The sequence below is a fragment of the Podarcis vaucheri genome (assembly GCF_965113315.1).
Source record: "Podarcis vaucheri genome assembly, chromosome: 17".
Taxonomy (NCBI): Eukaryota; Metazoa; Chordata; class Lepidosauria; order Squamata; family Lacertidae; genus Podarcis; species Podarcis vaucheri.
In genome coordinates this window covers 28,014,693-28,035,747 of record NC_138755.1, presented here as the reverse complement: position 1 = coordinate 28,035,747, position 21,055 = coordinate 28,014,693, and the positions used below count along the sequence as shown (strand labels likewise).

At 44.9% G+C, this 21,055-nt stretch overlaps 1 protein-coding gene across 2 annotated transcripts in view; it reads right to left on the bottom strand.

The window, feature by feature from the left end:
- PLPPR1 (phospholipid phosphatase related 1) overlaps positions 1-17,988 on the bottom strand; it is a 152,401-nt gene extending 134,413 nt beyond the window's left edge. The window contains exons 1-2 of one of the 2 annotated variants that reach the window (XM_082205142.1): positions 17,839-17,977; positions 15,365-15,493 (exon numbers count right to left, since the gene is read on the bottom strand). The gene's annotated coding sequence lies outside the window, so the exon portion shown is untranslated. Of the gene's footprint in view, positions 1-15,364; positions 15,494-17,838 lie in introns of both variants that reach the window. The other variant, XM_082205144.1, reaches the window with a different exon arrangement.
- Between the last annotated feature and the right edge of the window lie 3,067 nt (positions 17,989-21,055).

The following is a 21,055-nucleotide window of genomic DNA, read 5'->3' as shown; positions in this document are numbered from 1 at the left end:
TGGTGGGAGGGCATTCCACAGGGCGGGAGCCACTACCGAGAGGGCCCTCTGCCTGGTTTTCTGTAACTTGGCTTCTCGCAGCAAGGGAACCGCCAGAAGGTCCTCGGCGCTGGACCTCAGTGTCCGGGCAGAACATTGCTGAACTGCACTTCCCATTGTTCCTGGCCATTGCCCATGCTTGCTATGGCTGATGGGACTTGTGGTTCAATCTACCACCTCCATCTCCGATCCTTCAATGTCTTTACTCGTGGTTTGGTGGGTATATTGGAGGTGCTATGCGCCTTTGTCACAGCCCCACCCACATCACCTCCAGCCAAGCTGTGCTTTCTTTGGTTCAGTTAAATCCTGCCACAGAGGCACCTGCTGGCCTCAAGTAGTGCAGCACCTCAAACATAGTCGCTGTCAGTGTAGTCTAAAGCAGGTATGTGAAATATGGAGACAGAATTCATCCACTGCCTCTCAAAACGTGGCAAACATTGATAACTCAGGCAGACGTTTTGTACCTAGCGTGCAACAATTTCCTTCACAAGCTTGCTGTTACATGATTAGCCTCGACTTTTATCGATTTGCTCCTTAAGAAGCAATCTCACAGGTCCACAAATGTTCCACCAAGCATTTTCCCTGAAGGAGGTAAGACTAGATATCTTTGATGATAATAGCAAGGAGTAACAGGAATCTTTCTTTAACCCCCCCCCCCCCGGCAGTCTGAATTCCTTTAAGAGGTACAGAGCCCAGGGAAAAGAATGCCGTTGCAAATATAGAACCCGATGCCATTTAGACAAACGGCTTCCTTCACATCATTAGCATTCCCAAAGTGGACGAGGCTCACCAATGTGCAAATACATGCTCCTGTGAGTTTGCTAGACAAAGCCAGCCTCTGCGCCACCAAGCAAATTTGCTTCTTTGATCGATCTGGCCTGTTGCAGCCACCTTACCCTGCCCTTGTGTGCCATGGAGAACTGCAGCAATTTTAACACATCAATGCATTGCACTGGGGGAAACAAAAAAATCCATGGCTATTGTTATGGGTCAACACACCAGCAAAACAGACTTCTTGCTATGTTTCGTGAACTGCGCTGGTGGGAGTGACTCGAACTCACTCAAGAGGACTGGATGCCAATAGATGGAAGAGATGTATTCTGTGGTGAATAATGGGTATATTAAAAGTGGCAGCTCCTCACTCCCTGATTTAGGAAGGTGGTTGCACAATACTATAACCTTTCCTAAATAGGAAATATAATCAAAAGTTGCGTGAGGAGAGCAAAGTCAGTGTGGCAATGTTTTCAGCCAAAGAATTACCAACTAATCCTACTAAGTTTCTCAATGCATACTAATAATGAGTTGTGTCCTGATAATTTCATTATAATGGCTACTCTGAAGAGAACTAATGAGCTCACCTGAACTAGAATGTTAACCTGCTCAGCTTTATTAATAAATGATCACAGCTTATTCCTTGGGTGAGGTAAATGATCCCATAGAGAATATTAGCATTTTATAGACTATGGTTAGGATTTTCCTCTGATCTCTTTTAAAAATTCATTTGTATTGATTTCCGCCCCCTCCCTATAGAGAGTACCTATATTTGCATTAACTGTAATGCACGGTGATAAAAACAGCTAAAGGCTCCTTTCGTCTGGTAATCCAATAAATAAAAATTACCAGATTGAGATTTCTCTTTCCTTCTTTCCTTCTTTCCTTCTTTCCTTCTTTCCTTCTTTCCTTCTTTCTTTCTTCTGTTTCATTTATGCTTATCTGTGAAGTAAGATTATGTGTTCTTTATGGCTTCCTTAGAGAAGTTTTGAAATGTCATCGAACCCAGATTGGAAACAAAATGCAATCAATTTTCCCTTCCATTGGTACTTACACATCTGATAACCTATGAAGAAAGAGATGTTGGGTGGGGGGAGGGGGAGGGGGAGAAAACGCAAGCCACCTATGTCTGGAACATAGAATAATTGTGTCAATTGAGAAATACAAATCTCAAAGTGATGTAATTTTTAAAAGGGACATAGCATCCCTTTGTAAACGCCAGGGCAGCCTTCTGGAAACCAAGTACGCATCAGTTTTTGAAGCTCGCCAGTTACCATGGTTACCACTACATGGGCTCGGCTTATTTATAGCGATGCACTACAGACAGTGTCTTCCTGAAGGAAGGAGAGAGAATTCTGACCTAGAAGGAACATGAGGGCTGCTTGTTGGAAATTATGAGATGGAAGGAGGAGAAGAAGAAGAAGAAGAAGAAGAAGAAGAAGAAGAAGAAACAACAACAACAACTGCCTAGTTAACTACAGGGATCCCTAGAACAACAGTTTAATTCTTCGCGAAAGGTGAATGTAGAAGTCAGTCATGGAAGGGCTACTCAAAAGTCAGCTCAGGCGCTTAATATAAGACACTTGTATTATTACTTTCTTACTTATTTATTTATATACCACTTATATGCTAAAAATGGCCTCTAACCGTTTAACCCTCACACAATTAAAATACACCCTAACAATTCCACTAGAACATTAAAAAATCCCTAATGGCAGTTTTCAAGAAAACGGGCCTTACAAAGGGTAACAATTAAAACATCTGAAAGAGCAAATAAAACAATAGGATCAAGAAGCTTGAGGTCAGTGGAATGGTAGCCTGATCTATTCCGCCATAAATCAAGTTCTCTGAAATTTGCACCCCAATTGCTCTTTTTAAAAAAGCAACTATGACTCTCATTCCAAGAAACGAACAGCTGATGTGACCACATTTTCTTGCCAATATTTCAGTTGTTAAGCATATGAATAAACTGAACTTGGGACATGCTCTTTCTAACTAAGAAAGAAGGCTCATGTCTTTGGTTCCAAAGGCCACAATGGAAAATGTGGTGGATTATTAGAAGGCTTGGCGTGTTTGCATATTGCTGGCCAGGTGGGGCTCATTAGCTCTGGGAGAAGGTGTGTGATTCCTTGGCTGGAGGAAGCTCAGGACAGGTGAGGGCCTCACTCCTCATCAAGCCCAGATGCAGCAATCAGCATGCAAAGTACAAAAGGGAAGCAGAGCTGAGGTACTGGGTCTGCTCAGCTGCCATGTTGATGAGCCTTAATTTGGATGCTCCTGGACCTCTGTGGGACTGTGTTTCAGGTTTGACTCTGGACTGTATCCTGACTGCTAGACTTCAGACTTGGTTTATCTGGATTTACCCTGGACTGCCTTTCCTGATCTCTAGACTTTGCTTGTGTGGATTGACCCCTGGACTTTGAACCTGACATACTGACTTACTGCCAGGTAGGCCAGGGATACAGGACACTTTTAAAGTGTGAAACTGCTCCAGGGCATGGATGATATCTAGTTCAATAGAATTTACTGTTTGTTATGTTCCTGAATATTTTCTCAGTTTCCAGTACAGTGCTACCTTGGGTTAAGTACTTAATTCATTCCGGAGGTCTGTTCTTAACCTGAAACTGTTCTTAACCTGATGCACCACTTTAGCTAATGGGGCCTCCTGCTGCCGCCTCGTCGCCAGAGCATGATTTCTGTTCTCTTCCTGAAGCAAAGTTCTTAACCTGAAGCACTATTTCTGGGTTAGCGGAGTCTGTAACCTGAAGCGTATGTAACCTGAAGTACCACTGTCTTCGTATTTTCTGCCTTTTCCCCTGAAAGCGACTCAAGGCAGCTACAGCTAAAATTTTGCTTTGTTCCATTTATCTGTCGAAGGTGTTTACATGATCCCTTCCCTCACACAGGTCTACTTTACAACAATCCTGTGAGGTAGTTTTGGTGGAGAGGTTGTAATTGGCACAAGGTGACCGATGTATATGCAGATATGAGATACATGCGTGCGGGAGACCAAATGTGGGAGAATCTTCCTGATGTAGAGTAGAATGTCCTTATTTTCACCTGATAAATCTTGAAGGTTTGGGTTAGGTTTTCCACCTCAATGTGTCTGGGACATATGGAGAGAGTGGCTCGCAAGATGCAGGAACAGATAGAAATGACCTTTCCTCATACTTCTTGTTCAACTTATCAAGGCTAGGCTTGCACAACTCATGACCTGTATAGGCCTAATGCAGCCCATCAGCCATGTGTGGTGGTCTAACAGGAGTTAGCTTCCTGGATTTCATCCCCACCACCTTAGAGGTGCAAAACTAGGGAGTCTAGCACCTAGCAGGCCACAATATGTAGCTGGTGAGCTTAATGATTCAGCTTGGTGTGTTGTGAGCCAGGGATGTCTGCACAGTGCTTCTCTTCGCCATATAAATGTGCTACTTTCTGCCAGTTGCTGTGCTTGTCTTACTAAACAGAAATTGTGCTTCAAGACCCCAACCACCCCCCAAAAATGAAGACAGTGACATGGGATTTTAGTTTAAGTTACTGGGCAAAATTTAGGCCACAGCTTTATTGAATACAGAATGTGAGTGGTATTGGCTTAGGCATTGGAATCATCCAATTATATCAGACTCCCATCTGCATTGCGGGGAATCTGATAAAAGGGTGAAATACCACCAGAGGGAGCCCCACCGATGTGGACCAACTTGAGCTGGCCCCCGGTGCCCTTGTAGGGTCCTGGTATGGCCCTAGCCCCTACCGTGGGGTTTCGGACAAGACCCAGGCCAACCCCTGATTCCTTTAACGGAATACCCTTGAGCTTGGAGGGGCAGGTGATGGCCACACCTCCCCTCCCCACACATTTTTGATCCAATGTCTAACCGCCAAACCTTACAAAGTTGTGACGATTGCTACGTGGTAAGCGAAAACCAAATGGCTCTGCCAATCTGCTAATCTGCAAACTGCCAATCTGCAATCTGCCAATTCCTACCAGGCTCCCATTGCAAAACAGGCAACCAACAATGTCCATAGCAAGGCCAACACGCCAGATAAAGGGGATGGGTGGGCGGGTGATTAAATAATGTTTCGCGGTCACCACCCAAGCCAAGCCATTGGCTTTAGGGACCCAGTGACTGAGAAACGACCTCCAGAGTGGAGCAGGGCATAGCCCTGCCCACACCAGGAGGTGGGAGATGCCTGGGGGCCCAAGCGCAATGTATACGCTCCTTGAAGAGGATCCGATTATCTGGACTCTGAACGGTCTTTGTTCAAATATGTCCGAGTGCTGTAAAAGTCACTCACTAAGAACACTGCACCTCATCTGCAGTCAATACACTTCGTATGGGGAGAGGGGGGATCCATTGCCTTTTCATATAAATCGCCTCATTTCTACAAATGGGATGTACTTTAAAGGAAAGCAGATAATGTGAGAACAATAGCCAAGCATGTCAAAGGAGCAGATGAGAGACAGGCACTGACTGCTTCTCACCTCTTGTAGGCAGCGATAAAGTGCATAATTAAATAGAAATCCGTGCAATTAGCAGGGGCAGCATAAAAGTGCCTGTGCTTATATAGTTACTGTTAATTCAGTGATTCAATTCAAGCTGCTTCATCACTTGAAGTTGGAGGCAGATTTTCTTATTACCATTATTATATTTAAAAATCAAAACCTTAATTCCTTGCTCTCTGGAAAAGTCAGGACTGGGAGGGCATGGAAGATCAAAGCAAGCAGGAGGTAGGAAGAGTGGGAAAAGCCCCTTACCTGCTTCCCGGAAGCCCATTTGGGGCTGCCATTTAGAATTTAGCTGTTAGGATGACATATCACCTCAGGAAGTTTGCTGTTTATTTATTTGTTTTTAATTAAAATGGGATTCTTAATCATCTGGAGAATGTAATTGACTTTGCTGTGAATTCCCTGATATACTGTTAATATCCAGGATAAGAGAATTCCCACTGTTTCATTCCCTTGTTTTTTCTGGCTCACTGTTTGCTTTCCATCTTCTTGAATTCTGATCCAAGAGGACAATTTCTTCAATTGATTTCAGAACTGGAGCATAGTTTTCTCATCTGCATCTTTTCATTCCACTACATTACCAATGTATACTTGTGTGTATTGACCACAAAAAAGCTATCCTGATCTGATGGTGAAAATGTATGACTGCACCATGACTACTTTTGTGCAGTGTTTTACCAATTTGCACCTGCCACCACATGAAAGGCTCTTAATACAACCTTAATCGCATGCAATTTGTTCTTTTGGAGTGTATTATCAGTGCATGGAAGTGTACCTTTGCATGGATAAAAACAGCATATACAAATATCTTGATCCAGTCAAACATATGACCACAACAAGATTGCTTTTCTAAAGTGTATTAAGCACAGATGTCCATTGGATATTTAGAGGGGGGAAAGAAGCAATTAATGAACTGAAGAAGCCTTGATTTATTTTTATTTATTTTAGTAAAAAAAACAACTTTGTGCATCTGCATCTAAACTTGCCCCTTTCTAAATTTTATTTATTGGTGTGTGTTTTTCTTTTTGTAAATCGACTAAAGAATATAATAATATAAAATCGGTATTAGGGGCTTTTCTTAGGACGGTGGAGGCCATGTGTGCTGTGTCCCATTGGTGAAGCGATGGTGGCATTTGCCCTTCTGATTGAAATGCTCGGGGGAGGGGGGAAGCAAAAATGGAGAGTCAAGGAGGGCAAGTTGGGTGAAGGGGGAGTGAGAAATGTCCTTATGTTCATCAGAGGAATGTTGGCAGGTATGAGTTCAATAGCTGACTCACACAATAGCTGATCACACAAGGAGCAGCAACTGGCATTGGGCCAAAATTCAGGTAAGGAGAATCTCAGTACTATCTGTATTAAACTCCTATCCCCACCCCCCACCCCCGTTTCTGTTCACGAAGATCTTTTGCAGTGTTGGGGGTGTGTGTCACTATTAGGATTGTACTAAACCCAATATAGCCAGGTCTGAGGGTACAAAATGTCAGAGAAAGGTTGATTAGAATTCTATGTAAAGGGGGGGGGGAGGAGACCTAATTCTGAAGCCTGTATAGAAAGTCACTTGCACCTAACTGCTTTTCTTGCCCAGTTTATTATGGTTCTCCCAGTCCTGGTTTAGAGGCAAGGAGCTATGTAGATGATTCATCCAAAAACCACAGGCAGTACTTCAGCTTCTGAGGTATTCCACTTTCCACTATTCCACTTTCAAGGGTATATATTATCAGGCAGAAATAAAATAGTTACAGGATTGGGGAAAGCCTTGTTGACGAGGAAGGAAATACTACTTTGTGAGAAAAATGTGTTGCACAGGTGATTGGAGACAATGACCTTTGTTAGAATTCCTGCTCCATGATTGCAGTCATAGGATTGTTGTCTTTCACATGACGGTATGTGTTTTGACTCCACAGAGTGCGAAGTGAAGGAAACAGAACGTTTGTGTTACTGTGTTCCATGAAGTGGGACTATTGTCCTTTCTCTCTCTGCTGTTTGATGCTAAAGAGAGAGGGAGCCATGTTGCAGTGCTCCGTGTGTGATTATATGTAAATAAAGTAGATTAGCCAAAATGCCGAGTTGCTGAGATCTGTCATGCACATGATGAGCGAACTCTGCGGATTCCTAAGTGTGCCGGTGTTGGTTGGCATTGATCGCTGTGATGTTCAGGCTGAAGAAAGCTTATGAAGCTCCCGAACGATTGACCAGGAGGGAGAGAACATGCCAGTCGGGCATGTGTCTCTGCTTGAGGGTCCTACTTGAGTGTAGGCTGAACTCCTGACAACCTTTTCCAAGGAAGTGCAACTAAGACTACTTGGGGATAAACTCCATCAGTCATAATGTGTTTTACTTCCAAGCAGGTTTCCTTAGGATCAAACAGCTTGGTCAAATGCCAGTCTATTTGTAAGTAAGATCTGCTAAGTTCAATAGCCCTTGTTCCAGAATAAGTGAGTGCATAGGCTTGTGGCTGTGGCCTGTTTATGGCACTGCTTGAAAGGCAGCCTGTACTGTAATCTAAATCAAATCCATGCTCAAGGTTATGGCTGAAGGTTGAGTGATAAACATTTTACAAGGAAGAACTCCTCTGCCGGTGTCTTCTCCTGACTGAAAGCAAACATAATTAATTTGGACGAATGTTCTTTCCACAGCCGTTATGTAAATGGGGCCTGGCCGTGTCGCAGAGAACTTGAAAAGCAAATAAGAATGCAGGACACTGTACACATTTGCATTCTGTAGCAACCACTGCTAACAGGTGATGCTGTGAAACGGGGAATGTGGCAAATAAGAGCAACATCCACATTGAAGGGACACTGGTGGTGCTGTGGGTTAAACCACAGAGCCTAGGGCTTACTGATCAGAAGGATGGCAGTTCGAATCCCCATGACGGGGTGAACTCCTATTGCTCGGTCCCTGCTCCTGCCAACCTAGCAGTTCGAAAGCACGTCAAAGTGCAAGTAGATAAATAGGTACCGCTCCAGCGGGAAGGTAAATGGCATTTCCATGCACTGCTCTGGTTCGCCAGAAGCGGCTTAGTCATGCTGGCCACATGACCCGGAAGCTGTACGCCGGCTCCCTCGGCCAATAAAGCGAGATGAGCGCTGCAACCCCAGAGTCGTCCGCAACTGGACCTAACAGTCAGGGGTCCCTTTACCTTTACCTTTTACCACATTGTTACTTATTTATTACTATTTGTTCTCTGTATGTATTTCCCACCTTCCCTTCAATGAGCCCAAGGTACATGGTCTTCCTCATCCTCCTCTTCATAGAACTGGAAGGGTCATCTAATCCAACCCCAATTTCACCTAAAGCATCCATGACAGATGGCCACCCAACCTCTGCTTAAATACCTCCAAGGGAGGAGAGTCCATAACCTCCTGAGGGAGACTGTTCCACTGTCAAACAGCTCTTATTATCTAAAAGTTTTTCCGTACAGTGGTGCCCCGCAAGACGAATGCCTCGCAAGACGGAAAACCCGCTAGACGAAAGGGTTTTCCGTTTTTTGAGCTGCTTCGCAAGACGAATTTCCCTATGGGCTTGCTTCGCAAGACGAAAACGTCTTGCGAGTGTTCCGATTTTTTTCCGCTTCCCCCCTTTTTTCTAAGCCGCTAAGCCGCTAATAGCCTTTTAGCCCCTAAGCTGCTAAGCCTTTAATAGCCGCTAATCCGCTAAACCGCTAATACCGCTAATCCGCTAATAGGGTTGCTTCGCAAGTCGAAAAAACCGCTAGACGAAGAGACTCGCGGAACGGATTATTTTCGTCTTGCGAGGCACCACTGTATGTTTAGTTGGAATCTCCTTTTTTGTAACTTGAAGCCATTGGTTCAAGCCCTACCCTCCGGAGCAGGAGAAAACAATCTTGCTCCATCTTCCATGTGACAGCCTTTAGATATTTGAAGATGGCTATCATATCTCCTCTCGGTCTCCTCTTTTCCAAGCTAAGCATCCTCCTTCAAGCATTCATTGTAAGGCTTGGTTTCCAAGACATTTTCCTTCTCATTGTTATCCTTACAACTAATCTGTGAGGTAGGTTAAGAAGCTGTGACTGGCCCCAGGTCACACAGGAAGTATCATGGCTGTGGCAACTTGATCCCTGGTTTCCTAGGTCCTGGTCCAGCACCCGAACCACTGCACCATCTTGGCTCTCAATTTTCAAAATAAATGAGAATGGCCCACATTACCTTTATTACCAGGTACAGTGGTACCTCAGATTACATACGCTTCAGGTTACAGACTCCACTAACCCAGAAACAATGCTACAGGTTAAGAACTTTGCTTTAGGATGAGAACAGAAATCATGTTCCGGCGGCGCGGCAGCAGCAGGAGGCCCCATTAGCTAAAGTGGTGCTTCAGGTTAAGAACAGTTTCAGGTTAAGAACGGACCTCCGGAACGAATTAAGTACTTAACCCGAGGTACCACTGTATATATAAAGATTCCTTCAAACTGCTAAGAGATCAAGGAGATCAGAAGAGAAAGGGGAAACATAGAAGGTGGCTTATAGATGTGATGTGCCCACTGATGGTATAATTATTTCCTTATTTTCAACTTATGTATTTTTTAAAAAATAATATTTTGACCCTACCTTTCAGGTTACTGAGCTTTCCATGGCAGTTAATAAAATCACAGTAAAATCAAAACAAGTCATCTTTTCCACAGTACCATAGTTACAACCCTAGACTCACCTGCTAGGCAATGATTCCCATGGAGCTTTGCTAGAATTACTTCTGAGTAATAGTGAGGTTCACACTGCACATCTTCTTAGTGTTGGCTGGATAGGCCTAAGAGACAAAAAAATGTTATGTGTATTGGGGCCTTGGCTCGCTACTATCTCTCTAAACTGGAAAAACAAAGATTGACCTCTTGTGGTTGCAGGAAATAAGATGGCCGCATTGTTACATAGAGCACAGCAATTCCACGTACTGCCACAAATTAACGAAATGAGGAACAAATTCCAACAATGTTTTCAAGGCAGAGTCTTTGGTGTCACTAACCAATGTTGTCCACCTAGGGCCAGACATGACATGGGAAGCCCATGACATGGTGTTTAAGGAAGCACTGTAGAGCAATGTTTCCTAAACTTGGGTCTCCAGCTGTTTTTGGACTACAACTACCATCATCCCTAGCTAGCAGGGCCAGTAGTTAGGGATGATGGGAATTGCAGTCCAAAAACAGCTGGAGACCCAAGTTTGGGAAACACTGTTGTAGAGCATGATTTGCATGTGCATATGTGTATTGGTAAAACACAACGTAGCAAATGTAAGCTTTTAATCTAGACTCCTTAATACAATTGTTCCTCTGACAGATCTAGCTCCTTCCATTTTGAGGGAAATTTTCTAATCTTTCTTGCACCAACACATTTCCCTATTGTTCCGGAGCAGGTGAAGGTGCACTTCAGAGGGCCCCGTTTACTTGCTAAGGATCTACCAGCTTAATTTTCTGATTTATTTTTCCCATTATTGATTGTGTGCCGCGGCTCAGCCTACAGCTGGGTTTTCCCAATTTCTTAGCCAAAGATGTTGCCATGGCAACAGCTGTGAGGGGGGAGGGTAAAAAAAAATATCACTTGGATTTAGCATTGTGCCAACGTGTCACCGTTCTAAGCAGAACTATTCTCTTGAAATTGGATTATAAAACATTCTTAAGACGGAGACATGCTGAGATGCTGTGCTCCTCCCTGAAATCTATTCGCAAGCATCTCCTGGAGGATCTCTCTGCCTCTGATACGAGAGCACGTTACTTCAGTTTAGCTAGAGAGAACATTATTATAATAATGACTTTATATATAGTGCCGCAAATTATGGAGCATGGGACAAGTCATCGATTGTGAGTTGGATGGTTATTAACCGAGGGCTGGATTCTGAGTAACTCCAGTTATCTCTCCTTTTTAACAGTGAACTGAGGTGATGAGTGACAACAGGATTGATTAAGCCCCAGCAGGGCTGCTGAGGAACAAAGAGGAATCAGCATTAAGTCTCAAAAAACAAGAACAACCCAATAAAGGTAAAGGTAAAGGTACCCCTGACCATTGGGTCCCGTCGCGGATGACTCTGGGGTTGCGGCGCTCATCTCGCTCTATAGGCCGAAGGAGCCGGCGTTTGTCCGCAGACAGCTTCCAGGTCATGTGGCCAGCATGACTAAGCCGCTTCTGGTGAACCAGAGCAGCACACGGAAATGCCGTTTACCTTCCCACCAGAGCGGTACCTATTTATCTACTTGCACTTTGATGTGCTTTCAAACTGCTAGGTTGGAAGGAGCTGGGACCGAACAACGGGAGCTCACCCCATTGCGGGGATTTGAACCGCCGACCTTCTGATCGGCAAGCCCTAGGCTCTGTGGTTTAGACCACAGTGCCACCCGCGTCCCTGAACAACCCAATATCCTCCTCAAAAAATCCTCCAGCCAAATGGGGACTGAGCATGGTAGGTAGCCACACAAATTTATTTTATTTCACTTTTTAAAAGAAATTAAAACCCAGCTAACTCTACCCATCAGCTCCATGAAAGGAGATTGTCAAATCTAAAGTACTTGGCATAAGGGGGTTGGACTAGATGACCCAAGTGTTTCCTTCCAGCTCTGAAATTCTGTGATTCTATGTGGAAAGACTAGCAAAGGATGAGAAGGTCTGTTCAGGCAGAAGTAACTTTGCTTGTCAATTTATCCTCCAGTCTTCCAGCTATGCTCATAGCTTGATAAACCTACATACCCCAGAAGGAAATTACATATATATACATTATTGCACTGATTCCTAATCCTGCGAGGAGCCCTTTAAACATTTCAGTAGCTGAGAGGGCAGCGGTATTTCCACAAGGAGCTCTTGCATGGCTGGAGTAATCATGTGAGTGCAACCAATTGCAGAGGACTTGAAGAGAGAGCCCAGTGAACGTCATGCATTGGTTTATCTTTATTTTATGCTGTTATTAACCAGAAGGTTGGTGGTTCGAGCCAACCCAGGGCAGGATTCCTGTCAGGAGTTCAGCCTACACTCGAGTAGGACTCTGGCAGAGACAATGCCCTACTGGCATGTTCTCTCCCTCCTGGTCAATCGTTTGGGAGCTTCAAAAGCTTTCTTCTGCCTGAACATCACAGCGACTGATGCCAACAGACATCAGCACACTTAGGGATCTGCAGGGTCTGCGCAGTTTGCATGACAGACCTCAGCATTTTGGCTAATCTTTATTTACATATAAACACACACAGAGCACCTCTCTCTCTAGCATCAGACAGCAAAGAGCAAAAGCTAAGGACAACAGTCCCTCTTCACGGAACACAGTAACAAAAACATCTGTCTCTGTCACTTCCCACTTTGTGGAGTCAAAACATATACCGTCATGTGATAGACAAAAATCCCATGACTGCAATCATGGAGCAGGAATTCTAACATCCTCCCCCAATTCATGATATGTGTTGCAGTCATCAGTGTAAAAACAATGATATAGATGTAATACACACAGTATACCTCTGTATCACCTGTTCCACCCTTGGAACTACCTGCAACTGGATTGGCCTTAGGCCTTACCATCTTGCACTTCTGACTAGTCTTGGCATCATAACCCTTCTGACTATCAGGAAGTCTCACACCTGGCTTTGTTGGGACTTGAACCCTAGCCTCATTCCCCTCTGAGGAACCAGTGTTGACACACACAGCCTCTGGACATGGTCCGGCTTCCTTCTCCAAGGAAACAGTGTATACCCTTACAGCCTTTGGGCGTGGTTTCCTGTCTTTCGAGGACAAACCCTGTACCCCTTTTAAGACTCCGGGTTCCAAGACCTGTGTCAAGCCACTAACCACAGCTAAATCTGCAACAGCTGTGTTAGCAAACTCCTGAGCATACCTGGTGGGCATCACCCTTTGTAGCTCTTCCTGATCTGCGCATCTGGCACATCTCCTCCACTGGATCAGTGGAACTCACCTCAGGGCACCTGCTGTTTATAACCGCAACAGACTTAGTATCTAAGCCTCCAGCAATGGGGTAGCCTAGGAAAATACACACACACACACACACACACACACAGAGAGAGCGAGAGAGAGAGAGAGAGAGAGAGAGAGAGAGAGAGAGAGAGAGAGAGAGAGCGCTCTGTGGGGAGATGGACTTGGGGGTTCTTTCCAACTCTGCAGTTATTCTACATGAACTTCTCCAGCAATGCTTACTGAAGAGTGGTATAGAAATTAATTAAATGCTTCTTAAGCAACCTGTAAAGGAGATTAGTAGAATTAAGACCATTTAAAAGACAGGGGCTGAGGTTGAGGGATAGTGGTTTGCTTAATGCTATCTAGTAAGTTTATGGGTGAGGTAGATTTGAGCCCAGTGGTTTTGTGGTTCACAGAACTCTTGCTTAGCCACAATACTGTGCTAGTTATTCTTTTATTATTATTATTCTCTCCTTGATCCCTCCTTTTATTTATTCAACTTCCCTTGTTTTTTGTTCATCTTTCCTTAGAAGTGATTAAGATATCTTTTGCGCGCTGCTGTTGGTTGATGGAAATTCATCGTTGCTGTGCCTTAAGTATTGTTGGAGGATTTTTATATGCCTGTGGGTGTGAATCAAGGAAGACTGTGCAGGCAGCATAAATTCTAAACATAGAGAAATATTGATATGTGTATATGTGAGATATACTTTGCCAAGAGCTCTAATCAAAACAAAATTGACAACAGTGACAGTGCTAAACTATCAGAGATGGGCGAAAACAATAAGTATTGACTTAAGTCCTGTTGACAAATGAAGAGTGTGCATGGAACCTCTGAGAAAAGTGTTTTGCTCTTAGCAACTGCAGCTGTTTCCTTCCTTGTGACAGTGTTGATTTACGGCAGCTTATCAAGGTATGTCTTCAGTGAGGCATAATGCTGATTTTACAGGGAGGAGGGAGACAATATGGATGTTATCAGAGCTATGCCAGGTTTTCAGACCTTTGGGCCAATGGCTAAACATGGAATTCATCAATGTTTCAAAGGATAAGGCAGTCTGGCCGTGCTCCTGATCTGAGGATGGGCTCTCCTGTACAGAAACCATGCCTATACAATTTGTTTGCAACCTGTTTTCTGCAGCTCCTGTGCAGAACAGCCAATCAATCTGTGGAAGTCAGGGGTGGTCATAATATTGATTGTCCTTGTGTGATGTATTCAGTGGTCTGTGTTTGCCTGAGCTTGAGTCTGGACTAAGGATTCTGAGCTCCTGTGTTCTGATTTGATACATGATGTCCAAACACAGAACGTCCCAGGATGTGGGCCTCTGCCATTGACCCTTGAACTCTGAGCCATGATTCACAGCTTGGAAGTTAAGACAGCCAATCACGTTGGGAGTGGAAGTAGTCCAGGCTTTCACAAATGTATTTAAGCAGTTGCTTTGCCCCTGTTTCCCAGTTACGTAGTTCAATAAAGGTTCTTGCTGTTATCACTGTGTCTTGCCTTGTGGGAACCCACCTACACTTCACCTTGCAACCAACCACCTGCACAGGGCTTTACAGTCTGAACCAACAGGAATCCCAAGGATTGAAACATACCCTCCAACATTTCTCCAGAGAAACTAGGGATGTCCTATGCAATAATAATTTGTTCCCCACCCATCTGACTGGGTTACCCCAGCCACTCTGGATGGCTTCCAACACATATGACACGACTAAACGACTAAACAACAACAAAAGGGACCCCTGACCGTTAAGTCCAGTCACGGATAACTCTGGGGTTGCAGCGCTGATCTCGCTTTACTGGCCAAGGGAGCTGGCGTACAGCTTCCAGGTCATGTGGCCAGCATGACTAAGCCACTTCTGGTGAACCAGAGCAGCGCACGGAAAAGCCGTTTACCTTCCCACTGGAACACTACCTATTTATCTACTTGCGCTTTGGCATGCTTTCGAACTGATAGGTTGGCAGAAGCAGGGACTGAGCAACAGGAGCATACCCCGTTCCGGGGATTCGAATCCCAGACCTTCTCATCGGCAAGCCCTAGGCTCTGTGGTTTAGACCACAGCACCACCTGTGTTACAAAAACATAACAAACCATTAAACATTAAAAACTTCCCCATACAGGGCTGCTTTCGGATGTCTTCTAATGGATGTATAGTTACTTACCTCCTTGGCTCAGGAGTCAGATAACGCCATACCCTCCAACATTTCTCTCATGAAACTAGGGATGCCCCAAGGAAAGGCGGGACATTCTGGGATCAAATCAGGATGGCTTCTGTAAATCTGGGTCTGTCCCTGGAAAATAGGGACACTGGGAGGGTCTGTTGAAGTAGGCAGTCCTTAGTCACAGACTGGGAACTATTCTTTTTGGAGAAGGACCGTAACTTGGTGATAGACCACATCTTTTACACCCAGAACACCAACCTCCAGGTAGGACTGACAAAGGCTCTTGTCCTAAAATCCTTTCAATGTAGATACTGAGCATTTATCAAGGGTTAGGTACACGGCAGCATCGTATGACTGTATGGCTCTAGGCCTTGTAACCATAACCACACATGCTGCAATAGGAATGTGCAACATCAGCCCCTGCCGTTGAAAGGCAGTCTGAAGCATTTGCATTGGTCAGGCCTTTGTCCCCATCCACCTCTAATTCTGAACCTTGGGCTCCCTATTGATAAGCTAATTAAACCTCTTTGGCTTGAAGAAGGGGCCTAATGTTTAATTGCTATGGTGACACGGATCATCAGGCAACAGAAGTTTGTATTCTCTTCTAGGTTATGCAAATGCAGCTCTCTTCTCTCTCACTGACTTATTTTTACTGCATGCCTTCCAGCTAATATATTCCCCTCAGTCGTCTTGCTGCCTGTGAGGAGCTAGAGAAAGACGTCAGAGCTATTTTGGAACTAATTTTGCCCCCACTCGCTTTGCATTTTCCTGAAGAATGTGTCAACCCACAACACAGCAACAGAGACATAACTGCCACCGTTGGGCCCCTCTGTACTCAAAATGGCAGGAAGCTTAGGGATTGCCTCTGTTGGCCCACATGTACAATGCTACTTGATTTTTATCCCTCAAAAGTGAGGCTTGGGCTCATTCCTCCATTGTCTTGATTTTACATCTTGAAAGGAAAGGGAGAGAAGCTCCACTGGGTAATATTCAACTAAGTTTTACTCAGAATAGACCTATTGAACTTGCTGGACTTAACTTGGTCTTCATTTAATTGAAGACTAAAACTTAGGCAGCATACACACTATGCCTTTAAAGCACCCCCAAAGAATTCTGGGTACTGTAGTTTGATAAGGGTTGCTGGGAATCTGTGAAGGGTAAACTACAGTACCCAGAATTCTTATGGTGCTTTGAACTTGCTTTAAAGGTGCAGTGAATGCCACCCTTACCTTTAGAAGATCAGTTTTGAATGTGCCTTTCCAATGTTTCAGTAGAGCAGGGGTAGGGAACAGTTAGCAGCAACAGGGCCATGTTTCCTTTTGAGGGTCACTTGCCAGTGGTGAGCAGAACTAGAGGAAAGAGGGAAGAGTAACATAACTTCTGCCTTTCTACAGTAGGCTGGTTTCACACATTCACACAATCCTGTCCACCACCACCTAGGCAAAAAGCGTTGTCAGAGTTTAAGGGCACATTCCAGTCAGGCAAAAAATACTTGGGGTGCAAAGTAGGGTTAGTGAAGTGTGTAGCTTGAGGATAGTCCCAAGGGCCAGACAAAGAAGCACATTCTGAGGTTTCCCAACCCTGGAGTAGAGGACTGCATGTTTGCAATGCAGGGCAAAATATACTTCAATGGCAGGGAAAAAGAATAATAATCTGCACATTCATTTCTGAAACGATGGCAGCTTGTGTGATCATTTTTTCATCTGCACCCAGTTCTTTCTCATTATGTGTCCGTTCTACACTGTGCAGTTTGACACAATGACAATTGAGTTTGTGCAGCTCTTCCACATGCCAGGCAAGTAGCCAGTGTGATAAGGTGCCACCCCGAAACAAAAGCTGCTTCTTTATGAGGGAACTCTGAGCCATGACAAACTTGTGGGCTCCATCTGCCAGGAATTAGCTGCCAGGAGAGACAAGAGCCTTTGCATTTTCTATTAGTGTGGTAATTAAGAGCTCCTCCAGACAACAGGTTTATCAAGCATTCGTCCTGATTTGCTTTCATGGAAGTTAGGTTACACCAGGTTTTTATCTGGCGTTAGCTCCAATTTGTTTATGGGGTGATTATATGACAATGTTCACCATTCATTCTGATTTGCTTGTGGACAATTTTTATATCTTCCCATTAACCATTCATTCATCTCACACATTTCAGTGCCATCAAGTTGGTGGCTACTGCAACACCTGTGTTTTGTAACTTGGGTCTGCAGCTGTTTTTGGACTACAACTCCCATCATCCCTGACCACTGGTCTTGCTAGCTAGGGATGATGGGAGTTGTAGTCCAGAAACAGCTGGAGACCTAAGTTTGGGAAATACTGCTCTACACCTTGAGGGAGTCAATTCCATAGTGGAAGAGAGCTATTGCCCTTGTGGGATAAGCCTTTTAGGGTTGCCATATTTCAAAAAGGAAAAACCAGGACACCCCAAAAGTTGTTGACTTTTTTTTTAAGGAAACACAATTTTTTGATTGACTTACCTAACATCCAGGTCAAAGCACCATCTTTCGGAAATCCCCCACAGGTGCCTTTGAAATCCCAGTAATGTCCAGGAGAACCCAGATGTATGGCAACCCTAGACAAGATTGGCTTTAGGTCTGACCCTGCAGTGCTTTTCTTATGTCCTGTATGCCATTGGCTTGGGTGGGACTGTGGACTCTGGTGAAAGGCAAATTAGATTGCTGTACTCAGCACCTTCTACAACTTCTCTTTGGCTGTTAGCTTGATTGGTAGGGAAGGTCAAGCATTTTGTCAGCCTTGGTACAAAAGCTTTTCCGTATGTTCGTTTATTCTCTCTGAGCGATTCCTGGAAATATGGAGAGAATGTTTCTGTAGAAGGTATTGTGCAGCAGCCAGATTTAGCATAGGAAGGAATGTGTTGAATGAGTTTGTGTTAAGAGGAAATTGTTTCCTTCCTGTGTAAGCTGCATTGTTCTAACCTTAAGGTGTACCTAAAGTGTGTGCTTGTGTGTGCACGCGCACACACACACTCTGCACTGAATGATGTGCAGAGTGCTTGGCTTAGCATGCAGTCATTGATGAGCAGGTTAATCAACCTGCTAAATATGAAGCACATATCCATTAACTATCTCCTTCCACGGTCATTCACTAATCAGAATTGTGTTTAGTTTCCCCTGCTCATTCATGCGTGAGCAAAATCCCAACTGACAGAGAAGAAGCACCGAAAGGTCCATTCAGCTCTGCAAATTCTTAAAGCTAAGTATGAAAACAAACCTAATATGAGATAATATGGAATGTTCACAGTATGCCAGGATACTTATTGCTGAGCAAATGGACATCGGAAGTTGTTTTCTACCAAATCAGACAATAGTTTATCTACTGCCCCATTACTGTCCACCTCAACTGGCAACTGCTCTCTAACATCTCAAGAAGAGGTATTTCCTAGCCTGACTTTATGCAGTCTTTAAAAAGGAGAGCAATGCACAATAAACCTTGGACTGTTTGCATACAAAAAATGTACTCTATCACTGAGCTATGGCCTCTATGCTTAATGTGATCCTTAGCTTGATGTTATCCCCTAGATCATCATGGTCAATATCAATGGACTATTATACTCATCCACTAGCTTTTGGGATCCATTTTTGCAGCTTCCTTCTGTGATATGACTATAACCAACAGGCAATATTCTGACATGCAGTTGGCATCCTTGTGTCTATATTACTGAGGAGGCACAAAGGGTTGTCACAGCATGCATGGCTGGAGGAGTTGGACCACTCCAAAGCTCTACCATCATAGAGTTAGGTACATGATGTACCTCAAGCAACACGGACCCAGGAAGGGGAAAGCTAGTCTCTTTTCACTTGCTGGTGTGACAAAGTGTGTGTTGCAGGAAGGGACTTGGAGCAGATCACTGTTGTCTCTTGTTTCTCCAACTGGATTTGTGCGTGTGTAGGAGAAATCAGTCAATTGCACAGCAATTTCTGTTGCATTTTCCACAGTTCTGCAGACTGGACTATTATGTTGCAATCTAACCTGGGGTGAGTCTGGTGTCCCCCGCATGATTATGACAATGGATAACTTGCATTTTGCAGGTTTCTGATATTCAGAGTACTACAGCCATCCATTCTAAGGTAAGGCAAAGTGGACTGTATTATTAACTCTGTATTCCCCATGGGGCCTTACATCAGGGGCGTAGCAGGGGTGTGTGGTAGGTGCGGCTACCCCAGGTGTCTCCACTGAGGGGGGTGACAAAATGGCAGGCGGCACTCACCGTGGGGCCTGCAGTGTACGTTGCCCCTATGGGTTCTGTGTGCCCCATCCTGTCCCTCCATAAGGCACTGTGCACCCCACCCTGTCCCTATGGGTGCCACATGCCCGGTCCTTATAGGTGCTGCACACCCCGTCCCTCCCTAATGGAGCTGTGTGCCCCGTCCCTATGGGTGCCGTGCGCCCTCTCCGTATGGGTGCCACGTACCCAGTGGCGTAGCGTGGGGGGTGCAGGGGGGCCGGCCGCACCGGGCGCAACATCTGGGGGTTAGGGTTAGGGGGCGCAAATCCACGGGTTAGGGGCGCAAATTACTTGCCTTCCCCGGGTGCTGACAACCCACGCTACGCCACTGCACGTACCCACCCCTATGGGCAGTTCACCCCACCCATGGTTCACCCCTCCTCTATGGGTGGTTCTCCCCTCCTCTATGGGTGGTTCTCCCTGCCCCTGGGCACACCACCCTAGGTGCCCAAGAGGCTTCTGTTGGGTTGACCTGGTATGGCCTAAATACCAGGACCCCGTCTTCTGCCCTTGACTGTACCCCGTCTTCTGCCCTTGACTGTACCCTTACTTTCCAGAGTTCTGAAGTGAGTAGCTTCCATAGATACAAAATTCTGTTGAGTTGGGAATCAATTAATATGGGGAAAGAATTTGAATCTACTGAAGAGGGTTTGAGTCTCCTTCAACAACACCCATTTCACACGCTGGCTGTAAATACAGGCAGATTGAAATTCTGCTTTCCTTTCAATACACTCCACTATGTATATATAGTCTTTGACACCTGTCTTGTTAATTTGACAAGAGTGGCAATGCTGCTGTCAGCCATTCAGATCCTTTGCCCCACTGGCTTTCTAGCCCTGATGGCAGATCAATAATATATAGGGGTGCCACTGGCTGCACTGGGAGCACCAAAAGTGTATGATAGAACCCCAGGCCTTATCTCTGACAGCTCTGCCCCAGAGTATGGAAGAGACAATTAAGAGGTGATATGATAGCCAGCTTCCAATATTTGAAGGGCTGTCACACAGGTGATGAGCCAAAGATTGTTTCTGTGGGCAGGACACAAATGGAAGGGTTGAAATTGCAAGAAGAGGGATATTCCAAGATGCTGCTTAACAGTGGAACAGCCGGGATGTGGCAGACTCTTTCTCCTAGAGATCTTTCAGCAAAGGATGATGCTAGATTGCCATTTCTAAGGGGTCCTGTAATAGTGGGTTTCCTGCATCTGCAAGGAGTAGGAGTTTGAATAGTTCAGAAGTGGACCACCCAGTCCAAATTAAGCATGCCCTACTGAGCAACTTTCCAGGGGTCACATGCAAGAACCAGAGGCAAAAGTGAGCAGAGCAACAAATGCAAATTTTTACCTTTGTACAATAGGCTAGTTTCCCACTATGCTCTCACACCCCCTCTATCTATTCTCCATTCAGGCAAGCAAGACAATCCGGGGTTCAGGGACACAAGCAAAAAGC